Raw genomic sequence first — 19,930 nt, forward strand, 5'->3', positions numbered from 1 at the left:
AATTGGAAATCCTTCATTAAAACAAAACTTGAGGAATCAAATTGTGTATTATGGGGACAGAAGATATGACGTTTTGAATAACAATCGTGAAATTCAGACACACATATATTTACACTCTGATTTTCTAAAGTAAATCCATAACCATAAAGTAAAATCTTTCGAAAGACGTGTCAAAGGTAATAATCTGAATTTCTCTTTCAAAGAAATTCACAATTAAATGCACTGTGTAAGTCAAGCATGTTGTCATATAAGAAATCAGCAAAAATTAACTATCTCATTACTGGTCATATAGATGAGAGAGGAAATGAACCTAACGTTTAAATTGTGGATGGGAAACAACAGTTTTTAGTTTTCAGCTTCAATACATATGTTTATGAATAATTGATTTCTTTATATAGTCTTATCGCTATCTAGACGGATATAGCTATGTATACATAGATGCATACTTATACGTTGATAAGTATCAGTATAAAACATTGACGTTATGTTTTTCCAAGACCAAATTCTAAGAAATGGGTGAAATAGTAAATCTCATAATTCAAGCAGGTCCCACCAAGATTTGAACTCGGATCGCTGGATTCAGAGTCCAGAGTGCTAACCATTACACCATGGAACCCTCCCATACATGAGTCATTTTTCCATTGAGACAAAAGAGAGCGCATTAGTGCGGGGGCATTTCTTACATTGATGAAACGATATCTCTGTTGAATGCTCATAGTGTAAAGAGCTATAATGTGATTTGATTCTGTTCAGATACATTCTCCTTAACAGTGTTAAATATGCAAACGTTTATCAGGATAGGCAAGTTATATCATAATGATCATCTTTGACTGTAACATATTAAAACATTTTACATTTCCAAACTAATACACCCATTTCTTTGTCTCTCACATGGGCTGCGCCAAAGAGCAATGATTGGCACGTTGGACTTTGCATGCAAAGGTACCAGTCCAAATCTTGGGGGTACTATTTTATTACTCTTGACCTTTTCTATTTCTGTCACCTTTGTTTATTGATAGCTCAAATCCAACACCAGTAGGTTGAAAGAGACAATTATTGATTCCTTTCAAAACGTCCATCAGCTTGAACAAGTACCAGAAATACAAACATTATAATACGTTTACATCACATTCCTACACAAAATAGTGTGACATTAAGAAATCCTATCCTGTTTTTCTGAAATGCATTTCAGAGGCCTGATTCCCAGCATCCCTTTTTGAAGCTTTCTGCGCTATTGATAAGGCGAATTTAGCACATTTTGAAAGAGAAGTGTTCTTAAATCAAACCTAGAGAACCACAATGACGGTATCATTCAGATAGTACAAATGTTTTTGTATATTAGTATGGAAATTGTGAAATAAAACGTTTTTCATGCTGATTTTCAACAGTCGATCTGCAATCGTGAAACATAAGCTTTTGCTTGGAGGCCTCACAGGTACTGATCTAATTTTCTCTTTTAAGATTATTCACAAATCATATGATATGCTTTGTATAAATCAACTATATTGTTAGATCAAAATTGAGTAAAAAGTGACTATCTCAATTTCATGACATATAGAAGAGTAAGGAGAAGAAGCTCATGTTTCAAATGTGGAGAAGCAACAACTTTTCATTATTTTCACCTCTACTAATTATATGCATTTTTATAATGTATGTGTTTATGTTGTCCTATAAATATACAGAGACATATAGCAAGATATAGGGAGATACATACGTGTAAAGTGGATATGTACAAGTTTATAAGTAAATGAGATGTTTTTCCAATTAATAATTCTAAGAACTGAATGGAAAAAGAAAATCGTAAAGTTTAGATAAGTCCCACTGTGATTTGTACTCAGATCCCGGTTTTCAGAGTCTAGAGTGCTAAGCATGATACCATCAAACCACCTGTACCAGGTTGAGCTTTTCATTTTGAGAGAAGAGATTGCATTCACGGGGGAATCTTATATTTTATTGCAAAATCGTATCTCACATAAAAAGTACTGTTCAACAGAGTGATAGCGTTACTTGAGTCCTCTGGGCAACATCCTTCCCTAACATAGTTCAATATGCAAAAGTTGAACAGAATAGAAAAGTAATAACATTCTGTTGGTATTTGACTGTAGAACATTAAAAACTTTGAAATGTTCACATTGCTGCAGCAATTTGCTCCCTTGTCACATGGGAGGTTCCATGGTGTAATGGTTAGCACTTTGGACTTTGAATCCAAGGATCCGAGTTCAAATCTCGGTGGGACCACTTTCATGACTGTTGATCAAATCTTTTTCTGTCAAGTGTATTCATAAATATCACAAATCTAACACGGGTAGAGTGAAACATTAATTTATTGATTGTATTCTGAAAGTCTATTCGATGTGAGCAAATGATAGAACTTTTAGAAAACATGGAAATTAAATGGCTCAAAATAATGAGACATTTTGCGAGCTGACTGTTTTCTCAAACTCATCACAGGGGGCTGATGCAAGATATTACTTTCTTAAATCTTACTGTTATTGATAAGGGGAAGATGGAACTTTTTAATTGGAAATCCTTCATTAAAACAAAACTTGAGGAATCAAATTGTGTATTATGGGGACAGAAGATATGACGTTTTGAATAACAATCGTGAAATTCAGACACACATATATTTACACTCTGATTTTCTAAAGTAAATCCATAACCATAAAGTAAAATCTTTCGAAAGACGTGTCAAAGGTAATAATCTGAATTTCTCTTTCAAAGAAATTCACAATTAAATGCACTGTGTAAGTCAAGCATGTTGTCATATAAGAAATCAGCAAAAATTAACTATCTCATTACTGGTCATATAGATGAGAGAGGAAATGAACCTAACGTTTAAATTGTGGATGGGAAACAACAGTTTTTAGTTTTCAGCTTCAATACATATGTTTATGAATAATTGATTTCTTTATATAGTCTTATCGCTATCTAGACGGATATAGCTATGTATACATAGATGCATACTTATACGTTGATAAGTATCAGTATAAAACATTGACGTTATGTTTTTCCAAGACCAAATTCTAAGAAATGGGTGAAATAGTAAATCTCATAATTCAAGCAGGTCCCACCAAGATTTGAACTCGGATCGCTGGATTCAGAGTCCAGAGTGCTAACCATTACACCATGGAACCCTCCCATACATGAGTCATTTTTCCATTGAGACAAAAGAGAGCGCATTAGTGCGGGGGCATTTCTTACATTGATGAAACGATATCTCTGTTGAATGCTCATAGTGTAAAGAGCTATAATGTGATTTGATTCTGTTCAGATACATTCTCCTTAACAGTGTTAAATATGCAAACGTTTATCAGGATAGGCAAGTTATATCATAATGATCATCTTTGACTGTAACATATTAAAATATTTTACATTTCCAAACTAATACACCCATTTCTTTGTCTCTCACATGGGCTGCGCCAAAGAGCAATGATTGGCACGTTGGACTTTGCATGCAAAGGTACCAGTCCAAATCTTGGGGGTACTATTTTATTACTCTTGACCTTTTCTATTTCTGTCACCTTTGTTTATTGATAGCTCAAATCCAACACCAGTAGGTTGAAAGAGACAATTATTGATTCCTTTCAAAACGTCCATCAGCTTGAACAAGTACCAGAAATACAAACATTATAATACGTTTACATCACATTCCTACACAAAATAGTGTGACATTAAGAAATCCTATCCTGTTTTTCTGAAATGCATTTCAGAGGCCTGATTCCCAGCATCCCTTTTTGAAGCTTTCTGCGCTATTGATAAGGCGAATTTAGCACATTTTGAAAGAGAAGTGTTCTTAAATCAAACCTAGAGAACCACAATGACGGTATCATTCAGATAGTACAAATGTTTTTGTATATTAGTATGGAAATTGTGAAATAAAACGTTTTTCATGCTGATTTTCAACAGTCGATCTGCAATCGTGAAACATAAGCTTTTGCTTGGAGGCCTCACAGGTACTGATCTAATTTTCTCTTTTAAGATTATTCACAAATCATATGATATGCTTTGTATAAATCAACTATATTGTTAGATCAAAATTGAGTAAAAAGTGACTATCTCAATTTCATGACATATAGAAGAGTAAGGAGAAGAAGCTCATGTTTCAAATGTGGAGAAGCAACAACTTTTCATTATTTTCACCTCTACTAATTATATGCATTTTTATAATGTATGTGTTTATGTTGTCCTATAAATATACAGAGACATATAGCAAGATATAGGGAGATACATACGTGTAAAGTGGATATGTACAAGTTTATAAGTAAATGAGATGTTTTTCCAATTAATAATTCTAAGAACTGAATGGAAAAAGAAAATCGTAAAGTTTAGATAAGTCCCACTGTGATTTGTACTCAGATCCCGGTTTTCAGAGTCTAGAGTGCTAAGCATGATACCATCAAACCACCTGTACCAGGTTGAGCTTTTCATTTTGAGAGAAGAGATTGCATTCACGGGGGAATCTTATATTTTATTGCAAAATCGTATCTCACATAAAAAGTACTGTTCAACAGAGTGATAGCGTTACTTGAGTCCTCTGGGCAACATCCTTCCCTAACATAGTTCAATATGCAAAAGTTGAACAGAATAGAAAAGTAATAACATTCTGTTGGTCTTTGACTGTAGAACATTAAAAACTTTGAAATGTTCACATTGCTGCAGCAATTTGCTCCCTTGTCACATGGGAGGTTCCATGGTGTAATGGTTAGCACTTTGGACTTTGAATCCAAGGATCCGAGTTCAAATCTCGGTGGGACCACTTTCATGACTGTTGATCAAATCTTTTTCTGTCAAGTGTATTCATAAATATCACAAATCTAACACGGGTAGAGTGAAACATTAATTTATTGATTGTATTCTGAAAGTCTATTCGATGTGAGCAAATGATAGAACTTTTAGAAAACATGGAAATTAAATGGCTCAAAATAATGAGACATTTTGCGAGCTGACTGTTTTCTCAAACTCATCACAGGGGGCTGATGCAAGATATTACTTTCTTAAATCTTACTGTTATTGATAAGGGGAAGATGGAACTTTTTAATTGGAAATCCTTCATTAAAACAAAACTTGAGGAATCAAATTGTGTATTATGGGGACAGAAGATATGACGTTTTGAATAACAATCGTGAAATTCAGACACACATATATTTACACTCTGATTTTCTAAAGTAAATCCATAACCATAAAGTAAAATCTTTCGAAAGACGTGTCAAAGGTAATAATCTGAATTTCTCTTTCAAAGAAATTCACAATTAAATGCACTGTGTAAGTCAAGCATGTTGTCATATAAGAAATCAGCAAAAATTAACTATCTCATTACTGGTCATATAGATGAGAGAGGAAATGAACCTAACGTTTAAATTGTGGATGGGAAACAACAGTTTTTAGTTTTCAGCTTCAATACATATGTTTATGAATAATTGATTTCTTTATATAGTCTTATCGCTATCTAGACGGATATAGCTATGTATACATAGATGCATACTTATACGTTGATAAGTATCAGTATAAAACATTGACGTTATGTTTTTCCAAGACCAAATTCTAAGAAATGGGTGAAATAGTAAATCTCATAATTCAAGCAGGTCCCACCGAGATTTGAACTCGGATCGCTGGATTCAGAGTCCAGAGTGCTAACCATTACACCATGGAACCCTCCCATACATGAGTCATTTTTCCATTGAGACAAAAGAGAGCGCATTAGTGCGGGGGCATTTCTTACATTGATGAAACGATATCTCTGTTGAATGCTCATAGTGTAAAGAGCTATAATGTGATTTGATTCTGTTCAGATACATTCTCCTTAACAGTGTTAAATATGCAAACGTTTATCAGGATAGGCAAGTTATATCATAATGATCATCTTTGACTGTAACATATTAAAACATTTTACATTTCCAAACTAATACACCCATTTCTTTGTCTCTCACATGGGCTGCGCCAAAGAGCAATGATTGGCACGTTGGACTTTGCATGCAAAGGTACCAGTCCAAATCTTGGGGGTACTATTTTATTACTCTTGACCTTTTCTATTTCTGTCACCTTTGTTTATTGATAGCTCAAATCCAACACCAGTAGGTTGAAAGAGACAATTATTGATTCCTTTCAAAACGTCCATCAGCTTGAACAAGTACCAGAAATACAAACATTATAATACGTTTACATCACATTCCTACACAAAATAGTGTGACATTAAGAAATCCTATCCTGTTTTTCTGAAATGCATTTCAGAGGCCTGATTCCCAGCATCCCTTTTTGAAGCTTTCTGCGCTATTGATAAGGCGAATTTAGCACATTTTGAAAGAGAAGTGTTCTTAAATCAAACCTAGAGAACCACAATGACGGTATCATTCAGATAGTACAAATGTTTTTGTATATTAGTATGGAAATTGTGAAATAAAACGTTTTTCATGCTGATTTTCAACAGTCGATCTGCAATCGTGAAACATAAGCTTTTGCTTGGAGGCCTCACAGGTACTGATCTAATTTTCTCTTTTAAGATTATTCACAAATCATATGATATGCTTTGTATAAATCAACTATATTGTTAGATCAAAATTGAGTAAAAAGTGACTATCTCAATTTCATGACATATAGAAGAGTAAGGAGAAGAAGCTCATGTTTCAAATGTGGAGAAGCAACAACTTTTCATTATTTTCACCTCTACTAATTATATGCATTTTTATAATGTATGTGTTTATGTTGTCCTATAAATATACAGAGACATATAGCAAGATATAGGGAGATACATACGTGTAAAGTGGATATGTACAAGTTTATAAGTAAATGAGATGTTTTTCCAATTAATAATTCTAAGAACTGAATGGAAAAAGAAAATCGTAAAGTTTAGATAAGTCCCACTGTGATTTGTACTCAGATCCCGGTTTTCAGAGTCTAGAGTGCTAAGCATGATACCATCAAACCACCTGTACCAGGTTGAGCTTTTCATTTTGAGAGAAGAGATTGCATTCACGGGGGAATCTTATATTTTATTGCAAAATCGTATCTCACATAAAAAGTACTGTTCAACAGAGTGATAGCGTTACTTGAGTCCTCTGGGCAACATCCTTCCCTAACATAGTTCAATATGCAAAAGTTGAACAGAATAGAAAAGTAATAACATTCTGTTGGTCTTTGACTGTAGAACATTAAAAACTTTGAAATGTTCACATTGCTGCAGCAATTTGCTCCCTTGTCACATGGGAGGTTCCATGGTGTAATGGTTAGCACTTTGGACTTTGAATCCAAGGATCCGAGTTCAAATCTCGGTGGGACCACTTTCATGACTGTTGATCAAATCTTTTTCTGTCAAGTGTATTCATAAATATCACAAATCTAACACGGGTAGAGTGAAACATTAATTTATTGATTGTATTCTGAAAGTCTATTCGATGTGAGCAAATGATAGAACTTTTAGAAAACATGGAAATTAAATGGCTCAAAATAATGAGACATTTTGCGAGCTGACTGTTTTCTCAAACTCATCACAGGGGGCTGATGCAAGATATTACTTTCTTAAATCTTACTGTTATTGATAAGGGGAAGATGGAACTTTTTAATTGGAAATCCTTCATTAAAACAAAACTTGAGGAATCAAATTGTGTATTATGGGGACAGAAGATATGACGTTTTGAATAACAATCGTGAAATTCAGACACACATATATTTACACTCTGATTTTCTAAAGTAAATCCATAACCATAAAGTAAAATCTTTCGAAAGACGTGTCAAAGGTAATAATCTGAATTTCTCTTTCAAAGAAATTCACAATTAAATGCACTGTGTAAGTCAAGCATGTTGTCATATAAGAAATCAGCAAAAATTAACTATCTCATTACTGGTCATATAGATGAGAGAGGAAATGAACCTAACGTTTAAATTGTGGATGGGAAACAACAGTTTTTAGTTTTCAGCTTCAATACATATGTTTATGAATAATTGATTTCTTTATATAGTCTTATCGCTATCTAGATGGATATAGCTATGTATACATAGATGCATACTTATACGTTGATAAGTATCAGTATAAAACATTGACGTTATGTTTTTCCAAGACCAAATTCTAAGAAATGGGTGAAATAGTAAATCTCATAATTCAAGCAGGTCCCACCGAGATTTGAACTCGGATCGCTGGATTCAGAGTCCAGAGTGCTAACCATTACACCATGGAACCCTCCCATACATGAGTCATTTTTCCATTGAGACAAAAGAGAGCGCATTAGTGCGGGGGCATTTCTTACATTGATGAAACGATATCTCTGTTGAATGCTCATAGTGTAAAGAGCTATAATGTGATTTGATTCTGTTCAGATACATTCTCCTTAACAGTGTTAAATATGCAAACGTTTATCAGGATAGGCAAGTTATATCATAATGATCATCTTTGACTGTAACATATTAAAACATTTTACATTTCCAAACTAATACACCCATTTCTTTGTCTCTCACATGGGCTGCGCCAAAGAGCAATGATTGGCACGTTGGACTTTGCATGCAAAGGTACCAGTCCAAATCTTTGGGGTACTATTTTATTACTCTTGACCTTTTCTATTTCTGTCACCTTTGTTTATTGATAGCTCAAATCCAACACCAGTAGGTTGAAAGAGACAATTATTGATTCCTTTCAAAACGTCCATCAGCTTGAACAAGTACCAGAAATACAAACATTATAATACGTTTACATCACATTCCTACACAAAATAGTGTGACATTAAGAAATCCTATCCTGTTTTTCTGAAATGCATTTCAGAGGCCTGATTCCCAGCATCCCTTTTTGAAGCTTTCTGCGCTATTGATAAGGCGAATTTAGCACATTTTGAAAGAGAAGTGTTCTTAAATCAAACCTAGAGAACCACAATGACGGTATCATTCAGATAGTACAAATGTTTTTGTATATTAGTATGGAAATTGTGAAATAAAACATTTTTCATGCTGATTTTCAACAGTCGATCTGCAATCGTGAAACATAAGCTTTTGCTTGGAGGCCTCACAGGTACTGATCTAATTTTCTCTTTTAAGATTATTCACAAATCATATGATATGCTTTGTATAAATCAACTATATTGTTAGATCAAAATTGAGTAAAAAGTGACTATCTCAATTTCATGACATATAGAAGAGTAAGGAGAAGAAGCTCATGTTTCAAATGTGGAGAAGCAACAACTTTTCATTATTTTCACCTCTACTAATTATATGCATTTTTATAATGTATGTGTTTATGTTGTCCTATAAATATACAGAGACATATAGCAAGATATAGGGAGATACATACGTGTAAAGTGGATATGTACAAGTTTATAAGTAAATGAGATGTTTTTCCAATTAATAATTCTAAGAACTGAATGGAAAAAGAAAATCGTAAAGTTTAGATAAGTCCCACTGTGATTTGTACTCAGATCCCGGTTTTCAGAGTCTAGAGTGCTAAGCATGATACCATCAAACCACCTGTACCAGGTTGAGCTTTTCATTTTGAGAGAAGAGATTGCATTCACGGGGGAATCTTATATTTTATTGCAAAATCGTATCTCACATAAAAAGTACTGTTCAACAGAGTGATAGCGTTACTTGAGTCCTCTGGGCAACATCCTTCCCTAACATAGTTCAATATGCAAAAGTTGAACAGAATAGAAAAGTAATAACATTCTGTTGGTCTTTGACTGTAGAACATTAAAAACTTTGAAATGTTCACATTGCTGCAGCAATTTGCTCCCTTGTCACATGGGAGGTTCCATGGTGTAATGGTTAGCACTTTGGACTTTGAATCCAAGGATCCGAGTTCAAATCTCGGTGGGACCACTTTCATGACTGTTGATCAAATCTTTTTCTGTCAAGTGTATTCATAAATATCACAAATCTACCACGGGTAGAGTGAAACATTAATTTATTGATTGTATTCTGAAAGTCTATTCGATGTGAGCAAATGATAGAACTTTTAGAAAACATGGAAATTAAATGGCTCAAAATAATGAGACATTTTGCGAGCTGACTGTTTTCTCAAACTCATCACAGGGGGCTGATGCAAGATATTACTTTCTTAAATCTTACTGTTATTGATAAGGGGAAGATGGAACTTTTTAATTGGAAATCCTTCATTAAAACAAAACTTGAGGAATCAAATTGTGTATTATGGGGACAGAAGATATGACGTTTTGAATAACAATCGTGAAATTCAGACACACATATATTTACACTCTGATTTTCTAAAGTAAATCCATAACCATAAAGTAAAATCTTTCGAAAGACGTGTCAAAGGTAATAATCTGAATTTCTCTTTCAAAGAAATTCACAATTAAATGCACTGTGTAAGTCAAGCATGTTGTCATATAAGAAATCAGCAAAAATTAACTATCTCATTACTGGTCATATAGATGAGAGAGGAAATGAACCTAACGTTTAAATTGTGGATGGGAAACAACAGTTTTTAGTTTTCAGCTTCAATACATATGTTTATGAATAATTGATTTCTTTATATAGTCTTATCGCTATCTAGACGGATATAGCTATGTATACATAGATGCATACTTATACGTTGATAAGTATCAGTATAAAACATTGACGTTATGTTTTTCCAAGACCAAATTCTAAGAAATGGGTGAAATAGTAAATCTCATAATTCAAGCAGGTCCCACCAAGATTTGAACTCGGATCGCTGGATTCAGAGTCCAGAGTGCTAACCATTACAGCATGGAACCCTCCCATACATGAGTCATTTTTCCATTGAGACAAAAGAGAGCGCATTAGTGCGGGGGCATTTCTTACATTGATGAAACGATATCTCTGTTGAATGCTCATAGTGTAAAGAGCTATAATGTGATTTGATTCTGTTCAGATACATTCTCCTTAACAGTGTTAAATATGCAAACGTTTATCAGGATAGGCAAGTTATATCATAATGATCATCTTTGACTGTAACATATTAAAACATTTTACATTTCCAAACTAATACACCCATTTCTTTGTCTCTCACATGGGCTGCGCCAAAGAGCAATGATTGGCACGTTGGACTTTGCATGCAAAGGTACCAGTCCAAATCTTGGGGGTACTATTTTATTACTCTTGACCTTTTCTATTTCTGTCACCTTTGTTTATTGATAGCTCAAATCCAACACCAGTAGGTTGAAAGAGACAATTATTGATTCCTTTCAAAACGTCCATCAGCTTGAACAAGTACCAGAAATACAAACATTATAATACGTTTACATCACATTCCTACACAAAATAGTGTGACATTAAGAAATCCTATCCTGTTTTTCTGAAATGCATTTCAGAGGCCTGATTCCCAGCATCCCTTTTTGAAGCTTTCTGCGCTATTGATAAGGCGAATTTAGCACATTTTGAAAGAGAAGTGTTCTTAAATCAAACCTAGAGAACCACAATGACGGTATCATTCAGATAGTACAAATGTTTTTGTATATTAGTATGGAAATTGTGAAATAAAACGTTTTTCATGCTGATTTTCAACAGTCGATCTGCAATCGTGAAACATAAGCTTTTGCTTGGAGGCCTCACAGGTACTGATCTAATTTTCTCTTTTAAGATTATTCACAAATCATATGATATGCTTTGTATAAATCAACTATATTGTTAGATCAAAATTGAGTAAAAAGTGACTATCTCAATTTCATGACATATAGAAGAGTAAGGAGAAGAAGCTCATGTTTCAAATGTGGAGAAGCAACAACTTTTCATTATTTTCACCTCTACTAATTATATGCATTTTTATAATGTATGTGTTTATGTTGTCCTATAAATATACAGAGACATATAGCAAGATATAGGGAGATACATACGTGTAAAGTGGATATGTACAAGTTTATAAGTAAATGAGATGTTTTTCCAATTAATAATTCTAAGAACTGAATGGAAAAAGAAAATCGTAAAGTTTAGATAAGTCCCACTGTGATTTGTACTCAGATCCCGGTTTTCAGAGTCTAGAGTGCTAAGCATGATACCATCAAACCACCTGTACCAGGTTGAGCTTTTCATTTTGAGAGAAGAGATTGCATTCACGGGGGAATCTTATATTTTATTGCAAAATCGTATCTCACATAAAAAGTACTGTTCAACAGAGTGATAGCGTTACTTGAGTCCTCTGGGCAACATCCTTCCCTAACATAGTTCAATATGCAAAAGTTGAACAGAATAGAAAAGTAATAACATTCTGTTGGTATTTGACTGTAGAACATTAAAAACTTTGAAATGTTCACATTGCTGCAGCAATTTGCTCCCTTGTCACATGGGAGGTTCCATGGTGTAATGGTTAGCACTTTGGACTTTGAATCCAAGGATCCGAGTTCAAATCTCGGTGGGACCACTTTCATGACTGTTGATCAAATCTTTTTCTGTCAAGTGTATTCATAAATATCACAAATCTAACACGGGTAGAGTGAAACATTAATTTATTGATTGTATTCTGAAAGTCTATTCGATGTGAGCAAATGATAGAACTTTTAGAAAACATGGAAATTAAATGGCTCAAAATAATGAGACATTTTGCGAGCTGACTGTTTTCTCAAACTCATCACAGGGGGCTGATGCAAGATATTACTTTCTTAAATCTTACTGTTATTGATAAGGGGAAGATGGAACTTTTTAATTGGAAATCCTTCATTAAAACAAAACTTGAGGAATCAAATTGTGTATTATGGGGACAGAAGATATGACGTTTTGAATAACAATCGTGAAATTCAGACACACATATATTTACACTCTGATTTTCTAAAGTAAATCCATAACCATAAAGTAAAATCTTTCGAAAGACGTGTCAAAGGTAATAATCTGAATTTCTCTTTCAAAGAAATTCACAATTAAATGCACTGTGTAAGTCAAGCATGTTGTCATATAAGAAATCAGCAAAAATTAACTATCTCATTACTGGTCATATAGATGAGAGAGGAAATGAACCTAACGTTTAAATTGTGGATGGGAAACAACAGTTTTTAGTTTTCAGCTTCAATACATATGTTTATGAATAATTGATTTCTTTATATAGTCTTATCGCTATCTAGACGGATATAGCTATGTATACATAGATGCATACTTATACGTTGATAAGTATCAGTATAAAACATTGACGTTATGTTTTTCCAAGACCAAATTCTAAGAAATGGGTGAAATAGTAAATCTCATAATTCAAGCAGGTCCCACCAAGATTTGAACTCGGATCGCTGGATTCAGAGTCCAGAGTGCTAACCATTACACCATGGAACCCTCCCATACATGAGTCATTTTTCCATTGAGACAAAAGAGAGCGCATTAGTGCGGGGGCATTTCTTACATTGATGAAACGATATCTCTGTTGAATGCTCATAGTGTAAAGAGCTATAATGTGATTTGATTCTGTTCAGATACATTCTCCTTAACAGTGTTAAATATGCAAACGTTTATCAGGATAGGCAAGTTATATCATAATGATCATCTTTGACTGTAACATATTAAAATATTTTACATTTCCAAACTAATACACCCATTTCTTTGTCTCTCACATGGGCTGCGCCAAAGAGCAATGATTGGCACGTTGGACTTTGCATGCAAAGGTACCAGTCCAAATCTTGGGGGTACTATTTTATTACTCTTGACCTTTTCTATTTCTGTCACCTTTGTTTATTGATAGCTCAAATCCAACACCAGTAGGTTGAAAGAGACAATTATTGATTCCTTTCAAAACGTCCATCAGCTTGAACAAGTACCAGAAATACAAACATTATAATACGTTTACATCACATTCCTACACAAAATAGTGTGACATTAAGAAATCCTATCCTGTTTTTCTGAAATGCATTTCAGAGGCCTGATTCCCAGCATCCCTTTTTGAAGCTTTCTGCGCTATTGATAAGGCGAATTTAGCACATTTTGAAAGAGAAGTGTTCTTAAATCAAACCTAGAGAACCACAATGACGGTATCATTCAGATAGTACAAATGTTTTTGTATATTAGTATGGAAATTGTGAAATAAAACGTTTTTCATGCTGATTTTCAACAGTCGATCTGCAATCGTGAAACATAAGCTTTTGCTTGGAGGCCTCACAGGTACTGATCTAATTTTCTCTTTTAAGATTATTCACAAATCATATGATATGCTTTGTATAAATCAACTATATTGTTAGATCAAAATTGAGTAAAAAGTGACTATCTCAATTTCATGACATATAGAAGAGTAAGGAGAAGAAGCTCATGTTTCAAATGTGGAGAAGCAACAACTTTTCATTATTTTCACCTCTACTAATTATATGCATTTTTATAATGTATGTGTTTATGTTGTCCTATAAATATACAGAGACATATAGCAAGATATAGGGAGATACATACGTGTAAAGTGGATATGTACAAGTTTATAAGTAAATGAGATGTTTTTCCAATTAATAATTCTAAGAACTGAATGGAAAAAGAAAATCGTAAAGTTTAGATAAGTCCCACTGTGATTTGTACTCAGATCCCGGTTTTCAGAGTCTAGAGTGCTAAGCATGATACCATCAAACCACCTGTACCAGGTTGAGCTTTTCATTTTGAGAGAAGAGATTGCATTCACGGGGGAATCTTATATTTTATTGCAAAATCGTATCTCACATAAAAAGTACTGTTCAACAGAGTGATAGCGTTACTTGAGTCCTCTGGGCAACATCCTTCCCTAACATAGTTCAATATGCAAAAGTTGAACAGAATAGAAAAGTAATAACATTCTGTTGGTCTTTGACTGTAGAACATTAAAAACTTTGAAATGTTCACATTGCTGCAGCAATTTGCTCCCTTGTCACATGGGAGGTTCCATGGTGTAATGGTTAGCACTTTGGACTTTGAATCCAAGGATCCGAGTTCAAATCTCGGTGGGACCACTTTCATGACTGTTGATCAAATCTTTTTCTGTCAAGTGTATTCATAAATATCACAAATCTAACACGGGTAGAGTGAAACATTAATTTATTGATTGTATTCTGAAAGTCTATTCGATGTGAGCAAATGATAGAACTTTTAGAAAACATGGAAATTAAATGGCTCAAAATAATGAGACATTTTGCGAGCTGACTGTTTTCTCAAACTCATCACAGGGGGCTGATGCAAGATATTACTTTCTTAAATCTTACTGTTATTGATAAGGGGAAGATGGAACTTTTTAATTGGAAATCCTTCATTAAAACAAAACTTGAGGAATCAAATTGTGTATTATGGGGACAGAAGATATGACGTTTTGAATAACAATCGTGAAATTCAGACACACATATATTTACACTCTGATTTTCTAAAGTAAATCCATAACCATAAAGTAAAATCTTTCGAAAGACGTGTCAAAGGTAATAATCTGAATTTCTCTTTCAAAGAAATTCACAATTAAATGCACTGTGTAAGTCAAGCATGTTGTCATATAAGAAATCAGCAAAAATTAACTATCTCATTACTGGTCATATAGATGAGAGAGGAAATGAACCTAACGTTTAAATTGTGGATGGGAAACAACAGTTTTTAGTTTTCAGCTTCAATACATATGTTTATGAATAATTGATTTCTTTATATAGTCTTATCGCTATCTAGATGGATATAGCTATGTATACATAGATGCATACTTATACGTTGATAAGTATCAGTATAAAACATTGACGTTATGTTTTTCCAAGACCAAATTCTAAGAAATGGGTGAAATAGTAAATCTCATAATTCAAGCAGGTCCCACCGAGATTTGAACTCGGATCGCTGGATTCAGAGTCCAGAGTGCTAACCATTACACCATGGAACCCTCCCATACATGAGTCATTTTTCCATTGAGACAAAAGAGAGCGCATTAGTGCGGGGGCATTTCTTACATTGATGAAACGATATCTCTGTTGAATGCTCATAGTGTAAAGAGCTATAATGTGATTTGATTCTGTTCAGATACATTCTCCTTAACAGTGTTAAATATGCAAACGTTTATCAGGATAGGCAAGTTATATCATAATGATCATCTTTGACTGTAACATATTAAAATATTTTACATTTCCAAACTAATACACCCATTTCTTTGTCTCTCACATGGGCTGCGCCAAAGAGCAATGATTGGCACGTTGGACTTTGCATGCAAAGGTACCAGTCCAAATCTTGGGGGTACTATTTTATTACTCTTGACCTTTTCTATTTCTGTCACCTTTGTTTATTGATAGCTCAAATCCAACACCAGTAGGTTGAAAGAGACAATTATTGATTCCTTTCAAAACGTCCATCAGCTTGAACAAGTACCAGAAATACAAACATTATAATACGTTTACATCACATTCCTACACAAAATAGTGTGACATTAAGAAATCCTATCCTGTTTTTCTGAAATGCATTTCAGAGGCCTGATTCCCAGCATCCCTTTTTGAAGCTTTCTGCGCTATTGATAAGGCGAATTTAGCACATTTTGAAAGAGAAGTGTTCTTAAATCAAACCTAGAGAACCACAATGACGGTATCATTCAGATAGTACAAATGTTTTTGTATATTAGTATGGAAATTGTGAAATAAAACGTTTTTCATGCTGATTTTCAACAGTCGATCTGCAATCGTGAAACATAAGCTTTTGCTTGGAGGCCTCACAGGTACTGATCTAATTTTCTCTTTTAAGATTATTCACAAATCATATGATATGCTTTGTATAAATCAACTATATTGTTAGATCAAAATTGAGTAAAAAGTGACTATCTCAATTTCATGACATATAGAAGAGTAAGGAGAAGAAGCTCATGTTTCAAATGTGGAGAAGCAACAACTTTTCATTATTTTCACCTCTACTAATTATATGCATTTTTATAATGTATGTGTTTATGTTGTCCTATAAATATACAGAGACATATAGCAAGATATAGGGAGATACATACGTGTAAAGTGGATATGTACAAGTTTATAAGTAAATGAGATGTTTTTCCAATTAATAATTCTAAGAACTGAATGGAAAAAGAAAATCGTAAAGTTTAGATAAGTCCCACTGTGATTTGTACTCAGATCCCGGTTTTCAGAGTCTAGAGTGCTAAGCATGATACCATCAAACCACCTGTACCAGGTTGAGCTTTTCATTTTGAGAGAAGAGATTGCATTCACGGGGGAATCTTATATTTTATTGCAAAATCGTATCTCACATAAAAAGTACTGTTCAACAGAGTGATAGCGTTACTTGAGTCCTCTGGGCAACATCCTTCCCTAACATAGTTCAATATGCAAAAGTTGAACAGAATAGAAAAGTAATAACATTCTGTTGGTCTTTGACTGTAGAACATTAAAAACTTTGAAATGTTCACATTGCTGCAGCAATTTGCTCCCTTGTCACATGGGAGGTTCCATGGTGTAATGGTTAGCACTTTGGACTTTGAATCCAAGGATCCGAGTTCAAATCTCGGTGGGACCACTTTCATGACTGTTGATCAAATCTTTTTCTGTCAAGTGTATTCATAAATATCACAAATCTAACACGGGTAGAGTGAAACATTAATTTATTGATTGTATTCTGAAAGTCTATTCGATGTGAGCAAATGATAGAACTTTTAGAAAACATGGAAATTAAATGGCTCAAAATAATGAGACATTTTGCGAGCTGACTGTTTTCTCAAACTCATCACAGGGGGCTGATGCAAGATATTACTTTCTTAAATCTTACTGTTATTGATAAGGGGAAGATGGAACTTTTTAATTGGAAATCCTTCATTAAAACAAAACTTGAGGAATCAAATTGTGTATTATGGGGACAGAAGATATGACGTTTTGAATAACAATCGTGAAATTCAGACACACATATATTTACACTCTGATTTTCTAAAGTAAATCCATAACCATAAAGTAAAATCTTTCGAAAGACGTGTCAAAGGTAATAATCTGAATTTCTCTTTCAAAGAAATTCACAATTAAATGCACTGTGTAAGTCAAGCATGTTGTCATATAAGAAATCAGCAAAAATTAACTATCTCATTACTGGTCATATAGATGAGAGAGGAAATGAACCTAACGTTTAAATTGTGGATGGGAAACAACAGTTTTTAGTTTTCAGCTTCAATACATATGTTTATGAATAATTGATTTCTTTATATAGTCTTATCGCTATCTAGATGGATATAGCTATGTATACATAGATGCATACTTATACGTTGATAAGTATCAGTATAAAACATTGACGTTATGTTTTTCCAAGACCAAATTCTAAGAAATGGGTGAAATAGTAAATCTCATAATTCAAGCAGGTCCCACCGAGATTTGAACTCGGATCGCTGGATTCAGAGTCCAGAGTGCTAACCATTACACCATGGAACCCTCCCATACATGAGTCATTTTTCCATTGAGACAAAAGAGAGCGCATTAGTGCGGGGGCATTTCTTACATTGATGAAACGATATCTCTGTTGAATGCTCATAGTGTAAAGAGCTATAATGTGATTTGATTCTGTTCAGATACATTCTCCTTAACAGTGTTAAATATGCAAACGTTTATCAGGATAGGCAAGTTAAATCATAATGATCATCTTTGACTGTAACATATTAAAACATTTTACATTTCCAAACTAATACACCCATTTCTTTGTCTCTCACATGGGCTGCGCCAAAGAGCAATGATTGGCACGTTGGACTTTGCATGCAAAGGTACCAGTCCAAATCTTGGGGGTACTATTTTATTACTCTTGACCTTTTCTATTTCTGTCACCTTTGTTTATTGATAGCTCAAATCCAACACCAGTAGGTTGAAAGAGACAATTATTGATTCCTTTCAAAACGTCCATCAGCTTGAACAAGTTACAGAAATACAAACATTATAATACGTTTACATCACATTCCTACACAAAATAGTGTGACATTAAGAAATCCTATCCTGTTTTTCTGAAATGCATTTCAGAGGCCTGATTCCCAGCATCCCTTTTTGAAGCTTTCTGCGCTATTGATAAGGCGAATTTAGCACATTTTGAAAGAGAAGTGTTCTTAAATCAAACCTAGAGAACCACAATGACGGTATCATTCAGATAGTACAAATGTTTTTTGTATATTAGTATGGAAATTGTGAAATAAAACGTTTTTCATGCTGATTTTCAACAGTCGATCTGCAATCGTGAAACATAAGCTTTTGCTTGGAGGCCTCACAGGTACTGATCTAATTTTCTCTTTTAAGATTATTCACAAATCATATGATATGCTTTGTATAAATCAACTATATTGTTAGATCAAAATTGAGTAAAAAGTGACTATCTCAATTTCATGACATATAGAAGAGTAAGGAGAAGAAGCTCATGTTTCAAATGTGGAGAGGCAACAACTTTTCATTATTTTCACCTCTACTAATTATATGCATTTTTATAATGTATGTGTTTATGTTGTCCTATAAATATACAGAGACATATAGCAAGATATAGGGAGATACATACGTGTAAAGTGGATATGTACAAGTTTACAAGTAAATGAGATGTTTTTCCAATTAATAATTCTAAGAACTGAATGGAAAAGAAAATCGTAAAGTTTAGATAAGTCCCACTGTGATTTGTACTCAGATCCCGGTTTTCAGAGTCTAGAGTGCTAAGCATGATACCATCAAACCACCTGTACCAGGTTGAGCTTTTCATTTTGAGAGAAGAGATTGCATTCACGGGGGAATCTTATATTTTATTGCAAAATCGTATCTCACATAAAAAGTACTGTTCAACAGAGTGATAGCGTTACTTGAGTCCTCTGGGCAACATCCTTCCCTAACATAGTTCAATATGCAAAAATTGAACAGAATAGAAAAGTAATAACATTCTGTTGGTCTTTGACTGTAGAACATTAAAAACTTTGAAATGTTCACATTGCTGCAGCAATTTGCTCCCTTGTCTCATGGGAGGTTCCATGGTGTAATGGTTAGCACTTTGGACTTTGAATCCAAGGATCTGAGTTCAAATCTCGGTGGGACCACTTTCATGACTGTTGATCAAATCTTTTTCTGTCAAGTGTATTCATAAATATCACAAATCTAACACG

At 33.9% G+C, this 19,930-nt stretch overlaps 16 non-coding genes across 16 annotated transcripts; 8 read left to right on the forward strand and 8 right to left on the reverse strand.

The window, feature by feature from the left end:
• Positions 1-544: 544 nt before the first annotated feature.
• TRNAQ-CUG (transfer RNA glutamine (anticodon CUG)) lies at positions 545-616 on the reverse strand. Its single transcript has one exon. It is a non-coding gene; the product is annotated as a tRNA-Gln (tRNA).
• Positions 617-2,166: 1,550 nt separating this feature from the next.
• On the forward strand, positions 2,167-2,238 carry TRNAQ-UUG (transfer RNA glutamine (anticodon UUG)). Its single transcript has one exon. It is a non-coding gene; the product is annotated as a tRNA-Gln (tRNA).
• An 824-nt stretch (positions 2,239-3,062) lies between these two features.
• TRNAQ-CUG (transfer RNA glutamine (anticodon CUG)) lies at positions 3,063-3,134 on the reverse strand. Its single transcript has one exon. It is a non-coding gene; the product is annotated as a tRNA-Gln (tRNA).
• Positions 3,135-4,684: 1,550 nt separating this feature from the next.
• Positions 4,685-4,756, forward strand: TRNAQ-UUG (transfer RNA glutamine (anticodon UUG)). Its single transcript has one exon. It is a non-coding gene; the product is annotated as a tRNA-Gln (tRNA).
• An 824-nt stretch (positions 4,757-5,580) lies between these two features.
• TRNAQ-CUG (transfer RNA glutamine (anticodon CUG)) lies at positions 5,581-5,652 on the reverse strand. Its single transcript has one exon. It is a non-coding gene; the product is annotated as a tRNA-Gln (tRNA).
• A 1,550-nt stretch (positions 5,653-7,202) lies between these two features.
• On the forward strand, positions 7,203-7,274 carry TRNAQ-UUG (transfer RNA glutamine (anticodon UUG)). Its single transcript has one exon. It is a non-coding gene; the product is annotated as a tRNA-Gln (tRNA).
• Positions 7,275-8,098: 824 nt separating this feature from the next.
• On the reverse strand, positions 8,099-8,170 carry TRNAQ-CUG (transfer RNA glutamine (anticodon CUG)). Its single transcript has one exon. It is a non-coding gene; the product is annotated as a tRNA-Gln (tRNA).
• A 1,550-nt stretch (positions 8,171-9,720) lies between these two features.
• On the forward strand, positions 9,721-9,792 carry TRNAQ-UUG (transfer RNA glutamine (anticodon UUG)). Its single transcript has one exon. It is a non-coding gene; the product is annotated as a tRNA-Gln (tRNA).
• Positions 9,793-10,616: 824 nt separating this feature from the next.
• Positions 10,617-10,688, reverse strand: TRNAQ-CUG (transfer RNA glutamine (anticodon CUG)). The gene has a single exon. It is a non-coding gene; the product is annotated as a tRNA-Gln (tRNA).
• A 1,550-nt stretch (positions 10,689-12,238) lies between these two features.
• Positions 12,239-12,310, forward strand: TRNAQ-UUG (transfer RNA glutamine (anticodon UUG)). Its single transcript has one exon. It is a non-coding gene; the product is annotated as a tRNA-Gln (tRNA).
• An 824-nt stretch (positions 12,311-13,134) lies between these two features.
• TRNAQ-CUG (transfer RNA glutamine (anticodon CUG)) lies at positions 13,135-13,206 on the reverse strand. Its single transcript has one exon. It is a non-coding gene; the product is annotated as a tRNA-Gln (tRNA).
• A 1,550-nt stretch (positions 13,207-14,756) lies between these two features.
• Positions 14,757-14,828, forward strand: TRNAQ-UUG (transfer RNA glutamine (anticodon UUG)). Its single transcript has one exon. It is a non-coding gene; the product is annotated as a tRNA-Gln (tRNA).
• An 824-nt stretch (positions 14,829-15,652) lies between these two features.
• TRNAQ-CUG (transfer RNA glutamine (anticodon CUG)) lies at positions 15,653-15,724 on the reverse strand. Its single transcript has one exon. It is a non-coding gene; the product is annotated as a tRNA-Gln (tRNA).
• A 1,550-nt stretch (positions 15,725-17,274) lies between these two features.
• On the forward strand, positions 17,275-17,346 carry TRNAQ-UUG (transfer RNA glutamine (anticodon UUG)). Its single transcript has one exon. It is a non-coding gene; the product is annotated as a tRNA-Gln (tRNA).
• Positions 17,347-18,170: 824 nt separating this feature from the next.
• On the reverse strand, positions 18,171-18,242 carry TRNAQ-CUG (transfer RNA glutamine (anticodon CUG)). Its single transcript has one exon. It is a non-coding gene; the product is annotated as a tRNA-Gln (tRNA).
• A 1,550-nt stretch (positions 18,243-19,792) lies between these two features.
• On the forward strand, positions 19,793-19,864 carry TRNAQ-UUG (transfer RNA glutamine (anticodon UUG)). The gene has a single exon. It is a non-coding gene; the product is annotated as a tRNA-Gln (tRNA).
• Positions 19,865-19,930: the final 66 nt, after the last annotated feature.

The sequence above is a fragment of the Lissotriton helveticus genome, chromosome 4_1 (assembly GCF_964261635.1).
Source record: "Lissotriton helveticus chromosome 4_1, aLisHel1.1, whole genome shotgun sequence".
In the NCBI taxonomy this organism is placed as follows: Eukaryota; Metazoa; Chordata; class Amphibia; order Caudata; family Salamandridae; genus Lissotriton; species Lissotriton helveticus.